The sequence below is a fragment of the Aotus nancymaae genome, unplaced genomic scaffold (genome assembly GCF_030222135.1).
Source record: "Aotus nancymaae isolate 86718 unplaced genomic scaffold, 86718_ANA_hifiasm-v0.15.2.pri h1tg000001l, whole genome shotgun sequence".
NCBI lineage: Eukaryota > Metazoa > Chordata > Mammalia > Primates > Aotidae > Aotus > Aotus nancymaae.
The window spans coordinates 1,543,524-1,569,809 of NW_026988412.1; the positions used below are offsets into that span (position 1 = coordinate 1,543,524).

General features: G+C 49.8%; 1 protein-coding gene across 1 annotated transcript in view; it reads right to left on the reverse strand.

Annotated features, from left to right (window-relative positions):
* SYNDIG1 (synapse differentiation inducing 1) overlaps positions 1 to 26,286 on the reverse strand; it is a 200,888-nt gene that overhangs the window by 166,286 nt on the left and 8,316 nt on the right. The window lies entirely within an intron of this gene.

Consider the following 26,286-nt stretch of genomic DNA (forward strand, 5'->3'; position numbering starts at 1 on the left):
TCTATGTCTGGACCAGTTACAAAGAAACCATTTCCCCTTAGCAGTGCTGTTCTCAAACTGCTTCTAGCTACCACCAAGCCACAGAATTTGGCAGAATAGGGAGAATGAGACAACCGAAAATGCCGCAACTCTTTTAATGACATGTCACTATCTTCAGGACTCTTGAAACTTTGCTTCCAGTGCTGCAAGGGGAAAGTCTACCATCTCGCTTTCTATATTTGGATTTCTGATCTTCTAAAATAAGTCCTAGCCCCACCGTGTCCTGATGTCCAGGACTGGGTCTCCTAAGGAGAACACTGAGAGGCATCCAGACAGCAGAAACGCCTGACCCAGGCGAGTGGAGTAAATATGGAAACAACAGATGTGGGCGGAGGTCACCTAAGATTGCCTAAGAATGAGGGCCCAGTCTGCTCTGCAATTTCAGTTTTATTAAAACTGTTGCAGTGCCGTTTACAAAAGCTCCAGAAGTGAACAATCCATGTGGATTCCTAAAATGCACCCCAAGATAGCTGCTAGGTTGAGTAAGGGGGGCAGATCTGGGGTTTAGATGTGGAGGAGCCACTCTGACTCCCTGTCTTCCCTGCTGAGGGGGTCATAAACATCAGTGAGCCCAGAGGATGGCCACCTCTCCCCACCAGGCCCGACGTCGGACAAACGTGACCCCTGAGCAGCTTCCGTCTCCTGGAGACAATTTCCCCAGGGCTCCCCTGGCTGCTTTTCTTGCTCCCCCACCAGGTCTTCCCATTGGCTCTTTGCCCGGTCCTCTGTCCAGCCTTTTCCAGCTCATCTCCTTGTAGCCCATAGTGCCAACTACCCACCCTATGTCAATGACCACTCGGCCAGCAAGCTCGGCACCCACAGACCCTCTTCTGGCCCCTCACCCACCACGTCTGTGAACAGCCCTGCCGCTGCCCACCTGGCCTTGCCCCACACCCGAGATCTATCCACCACCACCTCCTCCATGAAAATCAAAGCATCAACAAGTCCTACTTCTCCCTCGTCACCCTAGACCTAGCTGCCGTCCTCTCACGCAGGCCACTTCAACCATCTAGTTCTTCCTCACATCCTTGCTGGGCTAGTGAAGCTGTCACAGGGTCTCTCAGAAGGGAAATTGGTCCTGTGACAGCCCTGCAGGAATTCTTCAGTGACACAGCTCCAGGGGTACAGACCAAAGGCCTTAGCGTAGCTCATGAGGGCCAGCATATTCCAACCCCGTCTAGTCCTCCGCCTCAGCTCTGACATCCCCCAACTCTGTGCTCCCATGCCACTAGCCTTCTTTGAAGTAAAAGCTGTTCTTCATGAGCTACGGATTTTAAAGTTTGGATCCAGATTCATTCTGAAGAAAACTGAAAACTAAGAACATCCATGCTCCACCACAGGGATGACACAGCCCCAGGTCTCAGCCCCAGGCAGCCTCTGAGCCACAATGGAGACCTACAGCCAGGGTGAGGGTGGCATCCAGAGAGCGCTGAGGGAGCGCAGTCGGGCTTGGGTTTCCTTCGCTGTGTCTCTGTCCCACCTTTTACTGTTTTCTATCCAGGGGCTCCTTTAAGCCTTTTTGCTAGGCATGGGGTTTCTTTATTATGTGGATCTTCGTTGCTCCCTGGGCTACCTATGCCACAGTCTACACTGCAGTGAAACAAGCCATCAGAGAGTCGCACCAAAGAACGTCTGCAAAGCACAAAACTGCTCTCCCTGGATCCCACGGATCTGCTTTGTAAGCAGCAATCCTCATGAAACGTCCTCAATCCAGTCACTCAACAAGCCAGGCCTGAGCACTCACCCTGCAGTAGGCGTGCTCTCAGTGCTGGTGGGGGGCGTCAGGGAAGCAGCCAGAGGAAGCCTGGGTGCTTGTGAAGCTCACACTTGACCTAAGCATGACAGGCAGATCATGAGCTCAATAAGTGAGTTCTGCAGATAAGAGCCGTGGAAAGCTAGCACAGGGTCAGGGGGTTTGGAGCGTCAAGGGGTTGAGATCATGAGCTCAATAAGTGAGTTCTGCAGATAAGAGCTGTGGAAAGCTAGCATAGGGTCGGGGGTTTGGAGCGTCAGTGGGTTGAGATCATGAATTCAATAAATGAGTTCTGCAGATAGGAGCCGTGAAAAGCTAGCATAGGGTCAGGGGGACTGCAGTGCTGGGGGGCTGGGGAGGCATTCCCAGTGGGGCTTTTTGGGGGATGACGCTCGTTGCTTCTATGAGAACTCTGCATCCCTTATCAGAGCAAAAGTAGATGAGCTTCTCCTGAGCCCCTGGTCTATTTTTACCGCGTGGACACTGTGAGTCATGCTGCTGATTGTGTCTCCCTCTCAGCACTGCTGCTGAGCACACAGCCAGCTCTAGACACCAAAATATACGTGGGGTACTCACCTCCGTCTTGGTGTAATCTCACTTTGCCTAATCTTTTCCCTCCACCTTGTTAGGACCACCTGTTCCTTTAGTTAGCTGATTAGCCGATCTTGTTATATTGCCACCTATCTGCCCTGCCCTGCGTGATAAGTACTGTGCAGAAGCAATGCATTCCCAGCTATATTTCAGGCATCGCAAGCCGCCTTCTGGTAGGGATCACCTGCCTTCCCCCACACCCACAGTGCTCAGGAAGGAGCAACAGAGAAGAAAGAATGAGGGCCCGGTCTGCTTCCCAAACCCAGCTGAAGACCACAGAGCTTCTGAGACGCTGACCATGAATCTGTCCATTCATGCATCCCAGATAAAGGGCCCTCAAAACTTGGAAGTGTGATGGGCTTCATGCCATGGCATCTTGAGTGATCACCGAACATAACTGCGTTGAAGTTCATATCCACTCAACTTACCAGAGTTTAAAGCAGAATTAACATAAACACAAAGACAAAACTCCCTCGTCAGCGCTCTGTGCTTTCCAGACACGTCAGCAGGCGCTGTACGAATCAGTGCCGGCACTCTTCTCTTCTTCAGTGACCTTTGCTTTTTATTTCCTGTAACAGAGAGGACAGCCCCAAGGCCTCCACACCACCCTAACCAGAAGCCAAATGGCAATGCACCTTGGAGGATGTGCATTTGATCTAGAAAGGCAAATTAGCATGTTCTTAACAAAGATTTGAATGGAACATCCATGGAATGACACTAACTCTTAAAAGTCACTGAAATAGCTGCCAGCATCAAATAAATGACTGTTTCAAAGTCATTCTTTCCCAGCACTCTGCAGGGAAGATTTACTGGTGAGGATTCTGAGAGATTCTGTCTCCCTGACATTTGTTCCTGTCTGTGCCTCGGGTATGATTCATCCTGGAGAGGCCAGGACGAGGCTCTGTGAATCAGAGCAGCATGAATGCACAGGCAGAGACTCTTCCCAAGAGACACTGCCTGCCACGTGACACATGAAGCCCTGCTCACCACTTGTACTGGGCAGGATTCACTTAGTGATGGGAAGAAAGTAGATGACGCAGAACAGGCCTGCCACTTCCACAAGGCTCTGACTACTGCATCTAGGATGATGCCCAAGACCTTCCAGAAGCTTGCCCTGCGATAAGGATCTGAGTGTACACAGTTCATTTGGGAGGTGGTTCCAGAAAGCACTGGGTAGAGGCAAGAAAGGTGGATAACAGAAAGAAGGCAAGAGGTGTGTGCGGTTAAGCCACCTGCTGCTGCCAGCCGCTGGGGCTCAGCCCTGGGGGGCATCTGGGGACTGTGGAGGACCTGCACTCAGAGCAATCGGGATGAGGACATCTACCCAGCAACTTCCTGCCTGCCACTGGCCCAAGGCTGCTCGTGGGCCATTTGTTCTTGGCCCTCAGCTTGCCCTGGCCTGTGCGGAGAAGTCTCCCCTTGCTGGAAAAGAATCCCCAGGAAGAAAGTCACAGGTGTCAGCCAGAAGCAGCTTGGGGCCTACAGAGGTGAGTGCCCAGTGGGTACACCTGGGGCACTGGCCTTACTTGCTCTGGTGCATAAAGCGCTCCTGGATGAGACACCACAAGTGGGTGCTTCTTTAACTCTGTAAGGCAGAGGCTAGTGCGTGGCAGATAAATAATATCAGAAGCACGGGGACCAAGCACCTCACCATCAAATATGTCACAACACCCCTGTGACCTGGACATTATATTACTACCACCATTTCCAGAAGAGGGAACAGAGGTACAGAGAGGCAAAGTATGTTGCTGACAGTCACACAGCTAATAAGTGGCAAGGCTGGAGTCTGAATGCAACCTGCGTGGCCTCGGAACCTCTGTCCCCAGTCCCTGCTCCATAAGGCTTCCCATCAGAAACGTCGCCACATGAATGGATGGACACAGCACAGCTTAGGGCCTGAAATAAGCTTGAAGGGTGATCAACAGTATCCGTGAACTGGATTCGCAGATTTGATCGATGGACTCCACTCCTGCTGCTCAGAGCGCCTCACGCGTGCGCTGTTCGCTGTCACGTGGGGCTATTGCCCTGTATATGCCGCAGAGGATATGGAAGCCACAGACACGGCATTTAGGTCCCAGAGGAATCACCATTTTCAAGAGTTTTAGTATACACAGAAGTACAATGTGCAAAGCACACACTACATATATAAATTACAAAATAAACTTTGCAATATACAAAAATAGATGGAATATGTAAATATGCAGTTCACATAGGTAGATAGATGATATCTACATAGGTAGATAAGTAGATAGGTAGATTTCTTTCCCTAAAAGCTTCAAATTATTTTAGTATGCTTGCCAGTTTGAGGAAATCTCTTTTCCTAACTTCATTTCCTGTGTTTTAGTGTTTGTATGGTAGAGTTGGTCAGCCATCCCACTTCTGTTTTCAATTTTTCTTCACTAATTAGAAAACTTTCCCTCAGGGCTCCCCCAGAGTTGTGCACACACCTTGTCAGCCTAAGATTATAAATGCAATTTATTTTGCTTTATGGGAAAGGAATCTTCCACAGCACATGCTTCCAAATATAACTTCTACACTCTGCAGGGTCCTCCTTGGTCAGGCAGGGCATGTTCAGATGAACATGGCTGACAGGACCATCATTTTAAAAGCTTTATCTAAGCATGCTGTGGAGCCAGACACGAGGTCAAGTCGAAAGAAGGATGCCATGGTGTCTGCACGCAGCACGCTTGGGTTTTATGATCTGTAATGAGCACGGCACACGTCACTCGAATTAAGACAGAGGAGAAAGAAAGCAAGTGGCGGCGGGGAGAGGGAGGGAGGAAGAGAAAAGAAAGAATCTGTTTTTTTTTTTTTTCCAACTAGAAACAGCCGACTCTCTAAGTTGTTACTGAAATGCCGGAACAGCTCAATGTTTTGTGGAAACTTACCGAGAAAGGATGAAATCAGCGCTTGATAGAAAGGTACTCCAACCTTTCGTTGGCAGCATAGAAGGTATTTCTACTTTTTTCTGCCATTTTCTATCAATGACATCTGTGACTTATATGTATTCACTTTTTTTTTTTTTTTTGAGACCGAGTTTCACTCTTGTTACCCAGGCTGGAGTGCAATGGTGCAATCTCGGCTCACCGCAACCTCCGCCTCCTGGGTTCAGGCAATTCTTCTGCCTCAGCCTCCTGAGTCGCTGGGATCACAGGCACGCATCACCATGCCCAGCTAATTTTTTGTATTTTTAGTAGAGATGGGGTTTCACCATGTTGACCAGGATGGTCTTGATCTCTTGACCTCGTGATCCACCTGCCTTGGCCTCCCAAAGTGCTGAGATTACAGGCGTGAGCCACCGCGCCTGGCCTATGTATTCACTTTTAAAGTAACATAGGAGTCACATTCACCACCATTTAAAATGTCATTTGAGAGATATACATGCATAAATCAAACCTCACCATCTCGAGAGGACCGGGGTTGCTAGCACGTTCTGATGCTTTTGTCCACACAGATGCACAGAAACTGAGGCTGAGTCTTTGGCAGCAAACCGACAGGCTGGCTGGCTGTGGTCTTTTTTGGGTTCCCTCTCCTGATGCCCACCTTTTGGCCACTTCGCTTCTCACTAAATCCGGGGAGATGAGTGGGTACAGAGTGATGATGTGACAATGGCACTTCTCAGTGCAGCTATTGGCATTAGAATCATGAACATTACTGGCACGATTTACAGGGCATCTACTATCCCCACTCCCTTGGCTGATAATCAGGAATCGGCTTTACACATATTGATATCAAGATGCATAAAGATTTTCACTGTGTTGTATGGAATTTTTACATGATGGGAGAGTGGTTGCTCCTTGCCTTATCAAGAATGCTTTTGCTTTCTTGCTTTCTCTCCCACCAGTGAGCAGCCTCTGCGTGGGCACGGCCTGGAAAACCACTGTTTGCACAGTTAGGTTCTTGGAAAAGCCAGTGAATCTGGACAGGCACCAACTCAGCCCGTACACGTCACTTCCAGTCCACATTAGTTGCTATAGGCGTTTATGCCACCACGGGTTGGCACACATTGGTAGTTCTCCCGTGTCACGGGTAAACACCCTATTTGTCATTTATGGACGCATGCAGTGTAGGCTTGCCTGGGTAGCAGAGGAGGGTGGTGGTGAATATGAGCTAATTATCCTTCAACACTGCCAGAAATAACTGTGCCCCTGGGCCTGAGAATGAGAACAGAAAACCGCGTGTCCTGTCCCTCTTCTGACCACTGATGGCTGAACTAGATCAGGAAAGACTCCCATCTCTCCTTAAACAGGTGACACTAGGCCTGGCACAGTGGCTCATGCTAATGCCAGCACTTTGGGAGGCCGAGGTGGGTGGATCACTTGAGGTCGTGAGTTCGAGACCAGCCTGGCCAACATGGTGACATCCATCTCTACTAAAATTACAAAAGTTAGCTGAGTACAATGGCGCACACCTGTAATCCAAGCTACTCATGAGGCTGAGGCAGGAGAACTGCTTGAACCTGGGAGGCAGAGGTGGCGGTGAGCCGAGATTGTGCCACTGTACTCCAGTCTGGGCAAAAGAGCAAGACTCCATCTCAAAACAAACAAACAAACAGACAGACAAAAACAAGTGACACTAGTGCCTACCGAGAGTCTACCGACTGGTGCAGCCATTGGGGAAAACAGTTCCTCAAAAAATAGAAACTCGAAGCACCCGATGACCTGGCAATCCTGCTTCTGGTTATACTCCTGGACGCCTGCACGCCTGTGTTCCCTGCAGCATTCGTCACAACATGCAAGGCGTGGAAGCAGCCTAAGGACCCACTGACAGACGAATGAAGAAAGAAAAGGTGCTGTACACACCATGGAAATGCAACACTGGTCAACTTTACCAAAGAGGGAAATCCTGACATCTGTGATGTGGACAAGCCTGAAGGACATTATGCTAAGTTGAACACGGCCGACACACAAGGACACATCTACGTATATGATATGAGGACTCTAACACAGTCAAACTCACAGCAGCACAGAGTTGAATGGTGGCTGGCAGGGGCAGGGAGTGGGAGATGGGAATGGGAGGTGTTGGTCAAGACGGACAAAGTTTTGGTTACACAAAATGAAAAGGTCCTCAAGCTACTGTGCAGCTCAGCACCTATGGCTAATGTAGAAATTTAAAGTACAAAATTTTAAGTACTATATAATATATACTTAACATTTTTCTAAGAGGGTAAACCTTATGTTAAGTGTTCTTATCACAATAATACTACTAATAATAATTGAAGAGGGTGGGAGGAAGCTTCTGGAAGTGATGAATAGGTCTGTGGCATACAGTATGTGATGGCTTCAGGGGTGTACACTGAGGTCCAAACCCCTCAAGTTGCGTACATTAAACATGCCCAGGTTTTTGTGTGTCAATCAAACTTCAACAAAGTAGGCTGCTTTGTTTTTGTTTAAAGAGTCTGCTGATTGGACTCCTCATCAGGGTCTGGGCTGTGAGATCGGCACGTGGGAAACCACCCTGGAATGAGGGCTGTTATATTCTGGTGTTTATTTAAACGACCTGCCAGTGCCTTTGGCTGATGGCCGAGTCTGCTCTGTATGAGAGCCTGTATGGAGATTCCAGGGTAAGATCATGGATCTGGACAGTCCAGGTTGAAAAGCTGTTTACTGTCAGCACTTGACCATTGTTTTCCATCTAGTTCAGGCAGAAGTGAACCCACAGATCAGAGTACTGCATGATCTTCAAATACGCTCTGGGGACATGAGCTAAACCGCTCTTCAGCCCCTGCAGCTGACATTCTTCACCAACTCCCACTTTTTCTTTTTAACAGCAGTGGGTCCCAGGGTTTCCCAGAAGGCCCTGTATCCATTTGACTTTGGGCAGAGACACCAGGTTCCTGAAGAAATGCTGCTCTCCATCCGTTCTTACCTCCTGTCTGTATGGCATGGGCAGTGAGGTGCACACAGAAGACTAGGCCAGTCCCTTCCAAGACCCCAACTGTCCTGAAATCCAAGAAGCCAATTTGTGATTTAAAAGAAAATAAATACTGAATTAAGAGAAGCTGAAGCCGGGCACGGTGGCTCACACCTGTAACCCCAGCACTTTGGGAGGTCGAGGTGGGTGGATCACTTGAGGCCAGGAGTTCAAGACCAGCTTGACCAACATGGTGAAAATCCATCTCTACCAAAAATACAAAAATTAGCCAGGCTTGGTGGTGCACACCTGTAGTCCCAGCTACTCAGGTGGCTGAGGCACGAGAATTGCTTGAACTGGGAGGTGAAGGTTGCAATGAACTGAGATTGCACCAATGCACACTCAGCCTGGGCAACACAGAGACTCTGTCTCAAAAAGAGAGAGAGAGAGAGAGAGAGAGAGAGAGAGAGAGAGAGAGATGCAGAAGAAACTTACTTGCTTCACAGGCCCTGGACATCAGTCATCTCATTTCAAATATATAAGAACAGAAGGATAAAATTCTGATAGAATTATGTCTCCTAAGAAAATTTGAGCTAGCAATGAAATAGTAAATTGTGCAAATGGTATTAGTGCTACTATCAAGATACAAAACTCTTTAATAAGCCTACTAAGGCTGGATCTAGAAATTCAAAGATACCAGGAGAGTTTTTGGGGTAAGGGATAGAAATTGAGAATAATAAATCCCCAAGGCACTTTTATAAGGGGTGTTCTCTAGTGTGTTTGTTCCGGCCATGTCCATCGCTGTTGGAGGGACGTGAGTCGCTGTCGCAGGGGGCGGTGGAGCTGACAGAGAATCAGTCAGCTCGGGGAACTGGATGAAGCGGGCTGAGACCGTAACTGGGGTGAGGGTGGCAATAAAGTCTGAGTGTTATGTGCAGTGACTGAGGAGGTGACCCTCTAAAAGTGGCCGAGTGGCTGGCCTCCAGCAAGCCAGGGGCAGACCAGAGGGCAGGTCGGAAGTGAGCTGAGGGCCCGCGTGGAGGGTAGTCCTGTCTTCGGAAAGAGTTCACAGGGAATCCACTCTCCCTCGTGACGTCCCTGAGAATGTCATAAAAGTAAGTCACAAAGTTTTGGTGGCAAATCCCACGCTAGTAGAGGAGTATGGCCATAGTACCATGTCGTATCCTTATCTTCGTTTAAATTTAGTGTTAAGCGTAATAAACACAGCTGTCAATGACCATGACTACCGCAGATGCACTTGTGACTGTTCTTAAACTAGGTTCTACATTTTTAACTTGCCAGGGCACCATTATAGAACGAATGAGGACCCAGGACCTGGGCTTAGGCAGTGGGTGTTGCTCCCAACAGAGGGTCCTATATTGATGCAGAAGCTGAGAGGGCTGAGGAGGCCCTGCACCCTGCCAGGGCAAGGGTGCACCCTACCAAGGGCCTGCACCCTACCAAGGGCATTTCTGGGCCTCCCTCAGAGTGGGAGAGGACCACCAGGTCCTCTCTTAGGACATCGAGAAGCCAGGAGGTGCCTTCCACATCTGAGGTCCCTGAAGCCAGCACAGCAGAGGTTCCTCTGGGCAGCCAGGCCAGCCTTCTGCAGGGCAAAGGGGCAGGGTGAGCAGGCTGGGTCCTCAGGGCCCCGGTCCCTGCTGCCACCAGTCCTGCCCACCCTCCCCGGCCACCTGCACCCCTTCTAGGGGGGCCTATTCCCTGTATCCTGTTCCTCCCCGTCACTCAGGGCTCAACTTCACAGACATTTGGTGGCGTCAGCACCAGGACCCTGTCCCTTCACCCACCACTGCCTACGCCACTCTTTGTGACTTCAAAGCCCACCCAATGCGCTAGCTTCTCGATCTCCTCACCCGCCCCCGACTTCTATGATCTCTCCTGCTCCTCTCCTGAGCAGTCTACACCACAGTCACCCTCGGACCCTCCAGCTCCTCCAGCTGTGTGGTTCTGAGGCTGCTCTTTTCCGCTTCCCTCCCTGCTCACGTCCACACTGAGCCTTTAGTCCTCCGTTCTTCACTGGCTTCCCCCACACTCCGGGCCCCACACAAGCTGCCCTGCCGTCCTGCCCAGCCTGCACTCACAGAGATCCGGCCGTGCATGCCGCCATCAGCCCTCTTCCCTGCCCTCCTTATACTTGGCTGGTGAAGCCTCTGCTGCATTCAAACCCAGTCCTCTCCCAACTCCTCCCTCCCAACACCCAGTGAGCAGGGGTGTGGCCCAGATGCACCCAGCTGAACTGCAACCGCCAGGAATCTCAAAGGCCAGTGTCTGTGGCTCTGTCCCCAGCTCTCAGGGCCGGGCCTCCTCCTCCGGGCCTCCTCCTCCGGGCCTCCACACATTTGGATGACTCCAAGGCCCTCCTTCACCTTTTCTTCCTTTTCTCTACCTAGTGAGCTCAGCCAGCCTGGGGGCTCAGCGCTCTCCCAACGCTGGCGGTGCCCCCAGCAGCCGGCCACACCTCCTCTCTGAGCTGAGGCTGCCCAGTGGTCCCCTAAGGGTGGGGGTAAAGCTCCTCACACTACACTGTCAAGACAGAGCTCTGCTCTTCCTCCACCATCCTCCGTTGCTCACCAACCACTGAGCATTCAAGAACCTTCTAGGTGCTAGATTTCAGGTCTGGCTGACAGGGCACTGACAAAACCAGACAAACATCCCCCTCTTGGAGCCTGCAGCTCAAAACCCTCAAGTATATTTAATATTGGGGAAGATGCAGTTTAAACAAATCTACTTAAACCGGGAAGCAAACTTCACCATAGTGTGTGTGCACACATGTGTGCATGTGTGCACGTGGATGTGTGTGCCCATGCATGTGTGCCCATGCATAGCTGTGTGCCCATACACGTGTGTGCTCAAGCACGTGTGTGTGTGCATGCCTGTGCGTGGACGTTTGTGGGCAGGCATACATGTGTGCTCATGCACGTGTGTGTGTGCATGCCTGTGTGTGGACGTGTGCACGCAGGCATGCATGTGTGCTCATGCGTGTGTGTGTGCATGCCTGTGCATGGACGTGTGCGAGCAGGCATGCATGTGTGCTCATGAACATGTGTGTGCATGCCTGTGCGTGGACGTGTGCACGCAGGCATTCATGTGTGCTCATGCACGTGTGTGTGCATGCCTGTGCGTGGATGTGTGCACGCAGGCATGCATGTGTGCTCATGCACGTGTGTGTGCATGCCTGTGCATGGACGTGTGTGTGTGCATGCCTGTGTGTGGACGTGTGTGTGCAGGCATGCATGTGTGCTCATGCGTGTGTGTGTGCATGCCTGTGCGTGGACGTGTGCGAGCAGGCATGCATGTGTGCTCATGAACATGTGTGTGCATGCCTGTGCGTGGACGTGTGCACGCAGGCATTCATGTGTGCTCATGCACGTGTGTGTGCATGCCTGTGCGTGGACGTGTGCACGCAGGCATGCATGTGTGCTCATGCACGTGTGTGTGCATGCCTGTGCATGGACGTGTGTGTGTGCATGCCTGTGTGTGGACGTGTGTGTGCAGGCATGCATGTGTGCTCATGCACGTGTGTGTGTGCATGCCTGTGTGTGGACGTGTGCACGCAGGCATGCATGTGTGCTCATGCGTGTGTGTGTGCATGCCTGTGCGTGGACGTGTGCGAGCAGGCATGCATGTGTGCTCATGAACATGTGTGTGCATGCCTGTGCGTGGACGTGTGCACACAGGCATTCATGTGTGCTCATGCACGTGTGTGTGCATGCCTGTGCGTGGATGTGTGCACGCAGGCATGCATGTGTGCTCATGCACATGTGTGTGCATGCCTGTGCATGGACGTGTGTGTGTGCATGCCTGTGTGTGGACGTGTGTGTGCAGGCATGCATGTGTGCTCATGCACGTGTGTGTGTGCATGCCTGTGTGTGGACGTGTGTGCGCAGGCATGCATGTGTGCTCATGCACATGTGTGTGTACACACAAGGGCCAGTTCAGCTTCATGCCGAAAAAGGAAACCCACAACTGGGAACGTGAGTTCATTTAGCTTTTAACAAGGTTTGTATTATAATTGTAAGTATGTGCTAATTGTTGGAGTGAAAAATGATCAAGTGTCATTTAGGTTTGCTTGTGTAATTTTTCCAACAAAACTGACTTTGATAGAAACAGAAAAGAGAATGACTTCCACAGAAATATTCAAAGGCTTCCCTAAATTTTCTGAGGGCATCTCAATACTTTGATGGCCTTGAATTTCAGTATCCCTTTCCTGCCTGAAATCTCTTGCAGATTTTCTCTTCTCCAGTCATTAGTGAAATTAGCACAGCAGGATCATCCCCACCAACGCTTCAATCTCATATAAAGCCACGCCCAGCATCCTGTGCATCAGCACCTTGAATTCCTGCCACTTGGCAAATGTGTCAGCTCTTTGCTTAGAGGATTTGGCTTTCAGGTGGAAGGGCAGAGTGAGACTTTGGCCAGATGCAGGGAGAGGCAAGGTAAAGGAGAAGGAAGACGGAGGAGGGGGCTGGGCGTGCAGGCGGTGAGCTGGGTGCGGGGCCCCTCTCCTGGGCAGCCCTGTGGCCATGGAGGCACCTCAGACTTCAGCAATGTGGGTGGGGGGCATTGGGGAACTGCACTAAAGATCTAAGCGTCCGACCTGAAGCTGCTCTTACTCGCTCCCCAGCTCAGGGCTAGGGGGTGGATTACGCAAACCTGGCTCAAGCCAGCCTCCAAAGAAAACAGAAGGCGGTGCTGTACTTTATCCTGCAGGGGAGCCACTGTGAGGTTTTGTTTTTCCTTTGAAACTTGGAGGTTTACCAAAGTCTCTCCCAAGATACATGACAATGCACACGTCCCCTGTGGTGGCCAGCAGCTGATCTCAACCAGAGCAGAGGCAGCGGGGCCAAGCCCACCCTCCCCATCTCCTAGCCACCCCTTAGCACCTCTCCCTGCAGGCCAGGCTTGGGGGCTGCTTTCTGTGTTCACTGTGGCTACTTAGCAGAGCACCTACCCTGACAAGAAATCAAAAGCCCACCAGAACCAGCGAAATGGGGTGGGCACATTCCAAGGGGACGTGGATGGAGAAGGCTCTCCCGAGTGTCCCCGAGGTGTCTGGAGGTTCACTGTGGACATGGATGCGACGAGATGGGAGGATCTGCTCACACGGAGCTGGCGGGAGAATCTGGCTGGGTCACCTGTTAGTGGGGGCCTCTCAGCAGTCGAGCACATGCCTGCTTCACAGAACACACGCCCCCGGGGAAGTCTCTGCTTCAGTCCTATTTTCACTCCTTCCACCTGTCTTCAGCATTCTTTGTTCTTCTTGTATTTTTTACGGTTTTTGTTTTGTTTTTGCTTTTGTTTCCAAAGAGTACTTGCACTGAAGGAAACCATCAGCTTCCTGACGGAAGGTCCCCATTTTCCATTTTATTATCTCCCCAGAAAGTGCACGACACAAAACTTGATGTGCCCAGGAGCCCATAGACTTGTGACTCAGTGAAATGTCTTGAGGCATAACCACACTTCTGGTTTCCTCAAAATACTCCAAAGTGCTGTCAAGCTGGCGTCCTTTGCTGACGTTAGGGCTAGATTTTCTACTCTGCCATTCAACGGTAAGGTCAGTGTCAGTGTCTGCACCTGGAAGCCACCGAGGGGTGTATATGTCACATCCCCTGGTGTAAGGAATGCGAGGGACCCTGTGCTGGGTCTGCTATGGGGCTGGTGACAAGGCCACTCCCTCCTGTAGCAGGCATGCTGCTAACCCTGTGTGCGGCTGTGTCCTGGGCCAGGCCCTGCGCTGTCGGAATCAGGAGCTAATAACATCAAGGCAATAGCAACTGAGGCTTGCCACTCTTTCATCTGCTGCACCTGTCAACCTGCGGTAAGCGCACTGGCGTTGCGCGGGCATGACCGGCCCTGCAAAAAGACTCAGCATCCTGTCCTCTCCTGGCTCCTCTCCCAGCCTGTAGAGACCTCTATTCTCCAGGGGCAACCCTTACTTTACTTTATTAAGTATTCCACAAGTCACCACTTGCACCTTCGAAGAATTCCCAAAATGGATTGCGGCGGACCTCACACTCGTTGGAGCCAACTGGTTAGCATCTTCAGCACCTAGCCAGTGGGGCTTGCTATCGATACATTATTTTCTGTATGTTTTACTATCAGTCCCTTAGGGATCATTGCACGCCATGGGGCCTGTCCTCTCCTGACCCTGGACCTCAATGGCCAGCCCTCACCTGCCACAGAGACCTGATGCAGGAGGAAGTCCAGGGGCCGTGACTCCAGGGCACTTCCCTACGTGGCTCAGTACTGCTGCTGGGCTCTAAAACCTTGGCCCAGGCCCCCTCCTCTGGGATTCACTTCCTCCCTGGCTCCACCTCCACTCTTCCAGACTGTGGGGTTTGGCTTGCTGACTGGCATCTGCCCGTCCTCCGCTGTGCCGCCCTGGAGCCTGGTGCTTCCAGGTTCCTAGCAGAGCTCCACCTGCCATACGAAGGGCTCCGATCAGCCCATTCCCCAGTGCTAGCCTTGGCTAAGGCTCCACATACGGAATCCTGGCCACAGCTGTCATGCCAGCCCCTGCTTCGTGCCAATCCTGCTGAGCTCCGCACTTCTCTCATCCCAGGTAATCGCCCTGACGACACCGTGGAGGGGTAACAGGTGTGCCCTCTTCATTCATAAGGAAACTGGGGCATAGAGAGGTTGAATGATCTCCCAAGGGCTAGAGGCGAGCCAGGATCCAAGCTCGGGCACACTGGCAGCGGAGCCCCGGGCACAGCCTCGTTTATGCCCAGCCCTTTCCACTGCCCGCTCCAGCCCAGCTCACCTTTCCTGTGAGAACTGTTACTTGGTTTCCCCTCCTCTAGGCCTCTCTTCATTTCTAAACTGCCACAAGAAAATCCCATCCTCGTGGGCTCATAGGCAAGGCATAACTGCTATTTTAGGTGAAATAGCTCTCTATAAATAAAAATCAAGAAGCCACAAAGATGAGCTTTATAAAAAGTACTCTGGAAACTGTGATCTGTGTGTTCCTCATTCAGGCATGGAAACACACTGATCCCTACACAACAAACCAGACCCCGCAGAGGAACTCCCCGGGGCCTTCTGCCCTGCTCCCATCGCTGCCCAGGGCGTGCAGATGGAACAGAAATGTGTGCAGGGCTCCAAAGGTACCCTGGAGGGTACCTCTCTGGCCCCTGTCCCTGGCTGCACTCCCCTCGACCCTCTTCTGTTATCTGTGAGAGCAGATGTGGTGGATTCAGCTCAGGGGCCACACACAGATGGCACGTGTCACCCGCACCAGCTGAATCCACGGCTCCGAGGCACTGCAGCCACCAGCGGCCAGGCCTGGTTGGTGAAGACACAAAACAGTCCATGGGGCTTCTTAACGCACTCCAGTGGCTGTGGCCAGCACTTCTCTCTCTGACTTGGTGCTCCAGTCTGTCCCTGAACCACACCCTGTCCTCTGGCTGGAGGCCCCTGGCTCCCCAGTGACAACTCCCTCTTCCCTCCTTTCAGCAGTGACATTCACAGAGGTGGGAGGTTACTGTCAGGGGATGAGTCTGTGTGTGCATTTCTGTGTCCCTCTGTGTGTGGTGAATGTATATCTGTTTAAGCATGTATGTGTGCATTCATACATGTATCTGTGTGTGGTCATGTGACTACAGTGTGTGCCTGTGCGTGTCTGTCCCTGTCCCTGTGAGCATGTGTATGCATGCATGTGTGTGCATGTATCTGTGTCTGTGCGTCTGTGTGTGTGTACATGTATCTGTGTCCATGTCTGTGTGTGTGTGCATGTATCTATATGTGTGTCCACGTGTCTGTGGGTGCATGCATCCATCTGTGTGTGTGCATGTATCTGTGTCTATGTGTCCATGTGTCCGTGTGTGCCTGCATGCGTCTGTACCTGTCTCTGTGAGCATGTGTGTACATACATCTGTGTCCGTGTGTCCATGTGTCTGTGTGTGCATGCATGTGTCTGTGTCCATGTGAGTGTATGTGTGCACGTATGTGTCTCCGTGTCTGAGTATAGTGTGTGCATGTGTCTGTGTGCCCCCATGAGTGTGTGTGTGTGTGTGTGCATACATACAGATGGGAAAATGGCCTGTATATTTCTAGAACACTGCCTTCTAAAAGAAGCTGGATGTCCAGTTCTGGGTCAGGACACCTGCAGGAATCTCAGCCTCCACAGGAGCTTCGACTTGCCAAGACCAAGGGACAGGGCTCAGTCACAGTGAGAAACGATGACTAATGGGGGAAGAGGCTTTTCACATAGAACAGGTGGAAAATTCTGACCCCAGGATCAATACCCCATTCCAGAGCTGTGGAGCGAGGCGTGCCCCTTTCCTCCGAGCACTCGGGATGTTCTGGCACGAGCAGACACTGGAGAGGTGTTCCAGCTGAGACCAGGCAGGAAGTCTCGTCCATATTTAACTTCTGTTCTGTGAAACACTCCCACCTTGGTCCCGCTCCAGTCACCAACGAGACACCATGGGCCTGCCTGGGGTATAGAGTTCTTGGCTAAGGCCGAACTAACGGGGACTCACCTTTCTTGGGCAGGAGCCAATGTGATGCGCGGGGATGGCTCCTCCAGTGTCTATGCCCACCGGCCCCGGCAGGACAGAATTCTGTCCTTCATCAGTTTGTGCCTGGATCCTGCAGGAGGGTTTGAGGCGGATGAGCTGTTCCCTCTGCTCCCCACTCTGGGGCTTGTCCAGCTGGTCAACCTTTGTTCTCAGCACACCTCCAGGTGGTGAGAGCTACAGTGAGTTACAAACAGGCCTCCACACTGAAAAGAAGGAGGGGGGCACCACACAAGGCACCATGTGAAGCCCTTTGCACGTGTGCACCAATGGGAAATGCCTGTGTGGCTCTCACATCTGGTTCGGTGTGAAAGCAGCACCTCGCAGGGTGCCTTGCCTTTTACAGGGGCCACGATCCTGGCTGAATTATTTCCCGCATTTCCTCTCTGCAGGAGCAATAAATGACCAGCTGAATTCCCTTCCAACATTTACTCAAGGGCTATACTGTTGAGTTAGGTGTAAATATAGAATTTTATGCAGAGCTATTTCTAGTCCATTTTTTTTCTAGCCGTGTGTTATTACTTGCCGTGTAACCAACCACTCTACGAGTTAGCGGGTTAAAATGGGGTCATCTTATTTTCCGGGTTGGCAGGTGAAGCTGAACTGGGTTGCAGGGTTCTTGGCTGGTGTCTCCTGGAGTCGTCACCTGGAGCTGAACGGCACACGACAGCCTCACGGACGTGCTTGGCAGTGAGTGACAGCCGCTGGCTGCACCACCTCAGAATGGGCCCGTCGCCACTTTCACCTCCTTGTACTGCTCCAAGGCAGTTATGGGGTCGGTTCAGATCCAGATCCCAGGAAGAGAGGGGGACTCCTCTTCCTGACAAGAGCTGCGGCGATGTCACAGTGCCAAGGGCTGTGTGCAGCAGGGTGACAGGAAGTGTTGTTGCCTCTGTCACAAACACATCACGTGGGGCCAAATATTCCAGAAGGAAGGGAGATCAGCACGCATGGATGGTTACGGATGCACACTCCTCTACATGTACACATACACACGTGTGTGCGTGTGGGGGGGCATTTCCATGTGGATACGGATTGATTTATTTAGTCCCACTGCATGAAAAAAGTGCCCCGGACCCTTTGCAAGGCATTACCTCACATTCTTGAGATAACAGCGCTCCTCTCTCTTAGAGATGGAGGAACCAGAGCAGATAACTCAGCACGGACACGGGGCTGCGGGGACAGCGCTGGCGTCTGGACCATCGTCCCTTGCGAGCCTGGGCTCTTGCTCTGTCTCTGGCCACACTCACCTCGGTAAACCCAGAAGCACAGCAGTTGCCAACTGCAGCACTGATTTTCTACCTCCAAATGTTTAAATAAAAGGGTGGTAAAAATTTGTTTTTTATTCTATTGTTACATAAGATAAATTTTAAGCATATTATATTTCTTGACCCAAAATCCAGGTTATATAAGTTTACTTAAGGCAAATTAAACCATAAGTGAATCTGCAAGCTCTGTGTTGCTAGCCTCTCCAGATGAAGCCATTTCTTCCCTTCCAGGGCCCAGCCAGGGACAACTACTCCCAAATGCCCCAACCCACATCCACCGGCCCTCTCCCACCACCTTGCCCGTGATTCCCTGGCTGCTCAGAGCATGGCCTGCGGGCTAGCAGCACCGTCATCACTGGCACTTGTTAAAAATGCAGACTCTCGGCCAGGCACAGTGGCTCATGCCTGTAATCCCAGCACTCTGGGAGGCCAAGGCGGGCGGATCACTTGAGGTCAGGAGTTTGAGATCAGCCTGGCCAACATGATGAAACCCTGTCTCTACTAAAAATACAAAAATTAGCTGGGCGTGGTGGTGGGCACCTGTAATCCCAGCTACTTGAGAGGCTGAGGCAGGAGAATTGCTGGAACCCGGGAATCGGAGACTGCAGTGAGCTGAGATCACACCACTGCACTCCAGCCTGGTGACAGAGCGAGACTCCAACTCAAAAAAAAAGAAATGGAAACTCTTGGGTTCCAGTGACCTGCTGGATAGAGGTCGCATGCCTGCAAATCCCCAGGTGTTATGTTTGAGGAATGCTGCTTGAACAGATATTTCAGTAAGCAAAACTGATTCAGCTGCTTCTTTAATATTATGGACTAAACTCAATGTATGGTCTTTACATTACTTGTGTATAAACCAATTGTTAAATATCCCCAGGTGAATCTAACATGCAGCAAAATGTGAGAACCACTCTGGACCTGCACTACTCAAAGTCCACGGATCAGCAGCAACAGCATCAGCCCAGGGCTTCCACCTGGCTGCCCAGCCCAGGCCCGGGGTTGCTGCCTCTCCAGCACCCACCCTGCCCTCTCTTGTGCCATCCTGCCCACACACCATACCCAACTTCACACCCACCAGCAAACCACTAACCGTTCTTTTGATTTCACAAATACACCCAGTCTTCCCTTCCCACACCTACCCTGTGATGGGCCCTGGCACACCTGTCACTGAGAGGCGGGTGACACTCCCTGGCTGAGTTGTGGACCCATGGCTGGATGTCAGTGCGTCACCCTGCCCACCTTCACCTGGAGGCTGGAAGGCTTAAATCCTCATTAAATCCTCACCAGTACCCCACACTATCTTATTCCCAAGGGTGGCCACAAGACACAGCTTGGGCCAAAGATGGCTCCTGAGGGGGCTCTGTCCACCTTCATCACTTCTTGCCTTTACCTCAGATGTGATATCTGAGGCAGCAGCAGCCATCTGGGGGCCAGGAGGGAAAGGCCACAAGGACCACAGAGATACAGCTCTGACTGCACTGAGCCGCTGAGTCGGTAGCTCCTGCTTCCAGACTCCTCCAGGTATGGAAAGCTGCATTATTACCTCCTGAATAACACTCAGCCACACTCAGTCTTCTGTCATCTGTTGCGGTACCATTTCTAAGCTGTATACACACGCTTGCTAAAAGAGCTTTTTCTTTAAAGGAGATATTACTGTACAAAATAAAGAAAAAAAGAAGGAAGGCCAAAAAAAGCTGTATCCAAATTATAGCTAAATTAGCTTTGCCACTGATTTCTGCATAAGTCTGGAGAAGTCACTAGATCGACAAGGACCTGAGACTTCCAAGTTTTTCCCACTTTTCCCTTCTGTCTTTTCAGTGAAAACATTGGAGAGAGATGGAATTGAACAAAATTCCAAAGACCTTATGTAATGACGAATGCATCCATCTAATGAACGAAATTGGTGCTATCAATCCACATCCCAGACTCTGCATGATGGACTCAAGTATAGCAGCACACTCTAGAATACACTTTTAAAGAACAATTTGACACACTAAGAATCCATACAGACATTGGAAAATAATTAGGACTACATGTCTTAGTCTGTTTTGCCGTAACAGACTGGGTAATTTATAAAGGAAAGAGGTTTATTTAGCTCTGTTCTGTATCTGGGACGTTCAAGGCCATGGCCCTGGCTTCTGGTAGGACTTTTGTGCTGCATCATAACATGGCACAGACAGTCAAAAGGGAAGCGGAAACGCAGGGAAAGAGAGCAGACGGAAGGAGGAACCCTGGTTTATAACAACCCGCTCTGGCTGGAGCACTAATCCAGTCTCAAGTAAGAAAGAACTCACTACTTCAAGAATAGCACCAAGCCAGTCGTGAGGAATCTGCCCTGTGACCAAACACCTCCCACCAGGCCCCACCCCCAAACACTGCCACAGTGGGGATCAACTTTCAACATGAGTTTTGGTGGGAACAAATAATTCATACTCAAACCATAGCACTCTAGAAAATCCAGATATTAAACAAATAGATCTGGATAAATTTCTAGTTAACAAAAGGTTCTGCTTTTCATTATCTTGTGATCTAAAGACCTACTGTGTAGAGAGCAAGTAATTGGAGTATTTTGTTTTTTTGTTTCAGATCATCTTTTCTAAAAGAAAAGGTGGACACAACACTACTTCCCATCCCACATCTATTCCTGGATATAGCCCTGATACTCCTCTCAGTGAAACGTGGGGTCTCTGCCTCCTCCCCTTGAACCCTGGTGGGTTTGAGACTCACCCTGAACAGAAGTGTGGCCATAGTGACATGACCTGACCTCTGAAGCTAGGTCAGAAAAGTTCATACCACCTAGAAAACTTGAACAACCAGAGCCCTGACTTTCCCTTTACGAAGCTGAATACCTCAAGGCTGCCATGCTGTGAGGAAGCCCAATATCATCCACATAGGGAGACCACGTGCCGCACCCCTGAGGTTACAGTTACCTGGCTGAAATTTTTCCCACTACTGGATCCCCAGTAGCCCCAGGCCCCGACTCCTCTGGCTCCAGATTCACTCTGACAGCACCTGCATGAGAGAATGGGGCTGGACACGCCCAACCAACCCCTCCAAAATTCCCAACCCTCAGCAGTTTTCATGCCATACAGTTTGGGGCAATCTGGACAGCGAAAGGTAGCCAGGACTTGAATTTGTCTGACCCCATCTGTTGTTTCTTGTGTGGGCACCCGTATCTCAGTAAACACATTAATGCAGACTGAGTTCTGAAGCCACATCCAACTTCCACCTCCTAGGTACCCGCAGGCCTCTGTGACCTCTGCTGAGAAGACCTCTTCTTTCTACTCCTCCAGGCTGTTAACTCTTTCACATTCCAAGTCTTGGCTGAAGCTTGCCATAGCATCCCCACACCTGCAGCCCCAGTGCCCGCCTGTATTGCCAGTTGCACCATGTCAAGCCAAGTGAGGCCCTACACACCAGGCAGGGCCTCTGAATGCCCTTCTTCCATGAGGGACCAAAGTCTTTTATCTCTGTCTCTGGGGTCTGCCACAAGGTCAAGCAAATGGCACGTACTCAATATATGGAGAATGAACTACTCTTAGAAAGGTATCCACTGTTGTGGGGCCTAGAGCCAGAACTGCCAGCCGTGGGCAGGAGCATACACATGCATGCTCAGAGGAGAGGGGTTTCCTCAGGCTGGGAGTCCTGGGTGGGAACACAGAGCATGCTCTTTCAAGAGGCAGGGAGGTGCCTGGGGGGTCAAGGAAGAACAAACATTGGCTGAAAACATAATGTGTGCTAGGCTCTGGGCCTAGGACATGGGAACGTAAAATATGATTAAGAAACAGATTTTCAGTCAAATGAGAGAGAGAACAAAATAATTTCAGAACTTTTAGGGATTTTTCTTCATCAAAATAGTAATCAATGATCAAATTGAAAACTAGAAAAACATAACATAGGAAATGAAATCCACATGCAACCCCACGCCTGGAGCTACTCATGGCGATACTGGCATCTCCTGCAGTCCCTTCCCACACATGCACACCTTTCTCTGCATGCGTTTGAGTGCCCACGGCTTGGACTCCTGCTGCCTCACACCGCAACCACAGTGTGCATTGCACACTTGGCACAGACACCCTTCACTCAACTTCTAGGACGCTCCAGGCTTTCCGCTTCCCCCAAATCAGGTATGAACATGTAGCCAAAATGCTACATCCAGACCTCTGACTATTTCCAAAGGAAAGATATGTGTTTAAATAGGTTGTTTAAATTGCAGAAACAACACATTTATTCTTATGAGTTCAAATCACACCAATGCATAGAAAATGAAAACCATGGAAGCTCCTATTTCCATTCTACTCCTCATGGCTACGTACCATCAGCAATGCGGACAGCAGCTTTCAAGAACTGTCTGAACAAATATTCAAATTTCACTCCCAGAGAACAACATATTCACACAAACGTTTAACATACATTCCTCTAGCTTTCCATCCTTGTTAGTTTACCGTGGACTTTCATCCACGTAAATACATAACCAGCACAGCCCTGGCCAATGGGCCAGGGATTTAAAATAATTTAATCATTATTTTAAGAAGGTCATTAGAGTTGCATCACATTTTAACCATCCCCTTTGGACAGGCATTTAGTTTTCTTTCTGAAAGTTCATTACTTGAAGTCAAGATGCACATACTCTGCATGTATCTTCAAAATGTGTTAGTGGTTCTGTTACCGGGCCAGCGATGTAGGGGAAGGACCTCAATGAACATTTCGCAGAAACCTTCAAGTCAAGAGATTCAGTCTCCCCAGAGATCCCAAAGGCTGCCTCAGGTTGCCTTTACTGAGCAACTCGATCTCTGAAGCTAGGCAATCATTTTGGAAAAAAGACGTGTCTTCCATAACTTTAATGTGCATTTTCATCATTACAAGTGAGGATGCACGGCCGAGCACAGTGGCTCACGCCTGTAATCCCAGCGCTTTGGGAGGCTGATGCAGGCAGATCACAAGGTCAGGAGTTCGAAACCAGCCTGGCCAACATGGTGAAATTCTCTCTCTACTAAAACTACAAAAATTAGCCAAGCGTGGTGGCATGCACCTGTAATCCCAGCTACTCGGGAGGCTGAGGCAGAAGAATTGCTGGAACCCAGGATTGAGCTGAGATTGTGCCACTGCACTCCAGCCTGGGCAACAGAGTGAGACTCTGTCTCAGAAAAAAACAAGCAAAACAAGCAAAGATACACATATGTTTTTCCATGTATTTATTTCTTAGTCATTTCCACTTCTTCTCACCTTTTTCTCCATGGCATGAGCTAGCTCAGTTTTTAATAAGGTTATTTGTGTTTTCTTATCGTTTGCTCTGTGAGGATTATTAAGCATTTGTTAATTTGTTGCAAATGTTTGTTTCCGGTTTATTATATGCTTTCCAATTTTGTTTACAGTGCCTGTTATATAGAATGTGTAACATATATTTAATCTTTATCAATTATTTTTTCACTTGGGATTACTGGTAAGATATTCAGGCTGAATTTATTCATGCTTTTAAAATATTTATTTACCAATGCTTTTCAATATACATTCAGAACTTTTTATGAAATGGGGAGATTTAAATTGACTTTATATCCCAACTACCTAATCCCACACTGCTCCAGGCTGACTAATTCAGTCCTCCCCGTGCTGCCACGCTGCCTTTCCCACATATTCATTCGGCTCTTGGGGCTGGCATCAGTTTCAGAGTTGTCTGTCTGACCTACCTATCTGCATGGCAGACTGAATATATTGTTCATAAATTCTTTCATATGCCTTCCTTCAAAAGTGGAGTCTAATTTGCCTCTTGATTCTGGGCTGGCTTAGAATCTTGCCTATAACCAACAGCTGACACAGTGTGTCTGTGGAGATGGATCAGCAGAGTGTGCAGCCTTGACCGTGTCCCCACTCGCTCTTGGAGCAGAAGCCTCAGCATATGAAATCTGACCACCCCGACACCATGCTGGGAGGAAACTCACGGAGAGGCCACGTGTAGGTGCTCCTGGTCCAGGCTTCCAGTGAGCCCAGCCATGTGAGTCTTCCCAGCTGAGGCTCCAAGAGCCATGGAGCAGAGATAAGCCGTTCCCCACTGTGCCCTTTCAAATTGCTGACCCCCAGATCCATGAACACTGAGTTCGGGGGTAGTCCGTTATGCAAAGGTAGAAAATCAGAATAGCCTATTAACTACATGCCAGTAACGAGAAACTTACATTTCCAACTAATGTAGGTTTTTTTTTATTATGGCAAAAAGCATACAACATAAAATTTACATACTCTCAACCATTTCTCAGTATAGAGTTTAGTAGTGCTAAGTATATTCACATGGTTGTGCAAGGGTTCTCCAGAACTTTTTCATTTAGCACTCACGCAACTCTATACCCTTTAAACAATAACTCCTCATCTCCCCTTCCCCAGACCCTGACGGCCACCACTGTACTTTCTGCCTGTTAGTTTGAGAACTCTCAGTATGTCATATAAGTGGAATCACATCGTGTGTGCCTTTTTGTGTCTGGCTTATTTCACAGTGTCCTCAAGGTTCATCGTGGTGTAGCATACGACAGAATTTTTCTTTTCTTTTTAAGGCTGAATCATATTTCATTGTATGCATCGAGCATGTCTTGCTTACCCACTCATCTGTTGATAGACACTTGGGGTGCTTCCACATTTTCGCTATTATGAATAATGTTACTATAAAAATGGGCATGCACAAATCTCTTCAAGACTCTGCCTTCAATTACTTTGGATATGTCCCCACAAGTGGGACTGCTGGATCACATGGTAAATCTATGTTTAGTGTTTTTGAGGAAACTCCACACTATTTTCCATAGTAACTACAACCTTTTACAATTCCCAAGTCACGCACACAGTTCCCATTTCTAAACATCCCTACCGACACCTGTCATTTTCTGTGTTTTTTTGACAGTAGTCATCTTAATGGATTTGAGGTCAATTAATGTCATTTTAACACTTTGTTTTATTATCTGGTAGGACATTTCTTCACTGAAAAAAATGTAGTATTGTAGCTTGATTATTCTTTCGTGAACTTTTGAATGATTCTGTCAAGCTTAAAAGGCAATTACATATAATATTGGCATTCTGGTTGAAATAGTATCATATAGGTCTCACACAGTTCTTGACAGTTACTTGTAGATATTTCATCTTTGGTTGTTCTGCTAATGCCATGCCCCTGCTGGAGTGAGCCCAGCTGCCAAGGATGCCTAAAAGTGGGGATGCTGAACTTGGAGGAAGGACATGGCAGCAGGCAGGGAGAGCTTGCAGGAAGCTACTGAGATGATCTGGCAGGAGATGAGTGTCCACACGTGGCCAAGGGTGAAGAAGATGCAAGAGAGAGGCAAGAAACACTTAAGAAGGAGCGCAGGGCTGGGGGAGTTTCTGATGTGGATTCCTGGGCTGCTGAGTATTATGATCAGAGCAAGGGACATGGGAAGGGAAGCCCGAGGGGCTGGAGGGAGCAGACAGAGAATGGGTTCATTGAGGTTGCCGCCCCAGGCAATGTCCCAGAGATGGCCTTCAGTAAGGGGTAGGAATAGGAAAATAAATCAGGCAGCCAGTTGTGCACCACAGGAAAGCTTAGATGGTAGTGGTGAGTCCTGCCCCTGGGGGCCACCCCATTCTGACAGAGAAGGCCTGGTGGGCAGAATCCAAGGAGGCTAAGGGCTGGGGGAGAAGGTCTCAGAGGAGAGGGAAGAACCCATCAGGACGGGGCTCCCAAGTCACTCTCCAGGGCTGGGCCAGGCTCTGGTGGCGACAGAGGCCCTCTGATTTGGGTCCTCAGGAAGCCATCTGCATCCTTGTTTTTACTCTAATTAGGCACTAACTTAGTCTTAAAAAGAGGCTGAAACAGTTGGCAGAGACCAACTCACCAAATATATGTTCTGTAATATTTAAAGCTCTGAAGAGAAATTCCAGGAAGATCAGCATTTCTGGGCAGTGTCTAAGAAGAGAGAGCATTTCCATCTTCTGGGAAAAGCCTTATGCTGAGACGGAGATGAGAACGCAATGCCCACGAGGTCTGACAGTCGACCCGCAGTCCTGCGGAGTTCAATCTGACATTCTCTCTAAATGCCTGAGCCTCTGGCATGACAGGAATGCGGCTTCCCCTCTGCCTGCCTGCGAGTTCTGCTGGAAGCTTCTGTTCTCCTGGACTTTTCTAGGTACATGACTCCTGGCCTGGCCTAGGACCTGGGCCTCCCTCACCCGTGGGTGCCCCTGACTGGCTGTGGTGCTCTCCTCCACAGAGACCACCAAAAAGCACAGATGG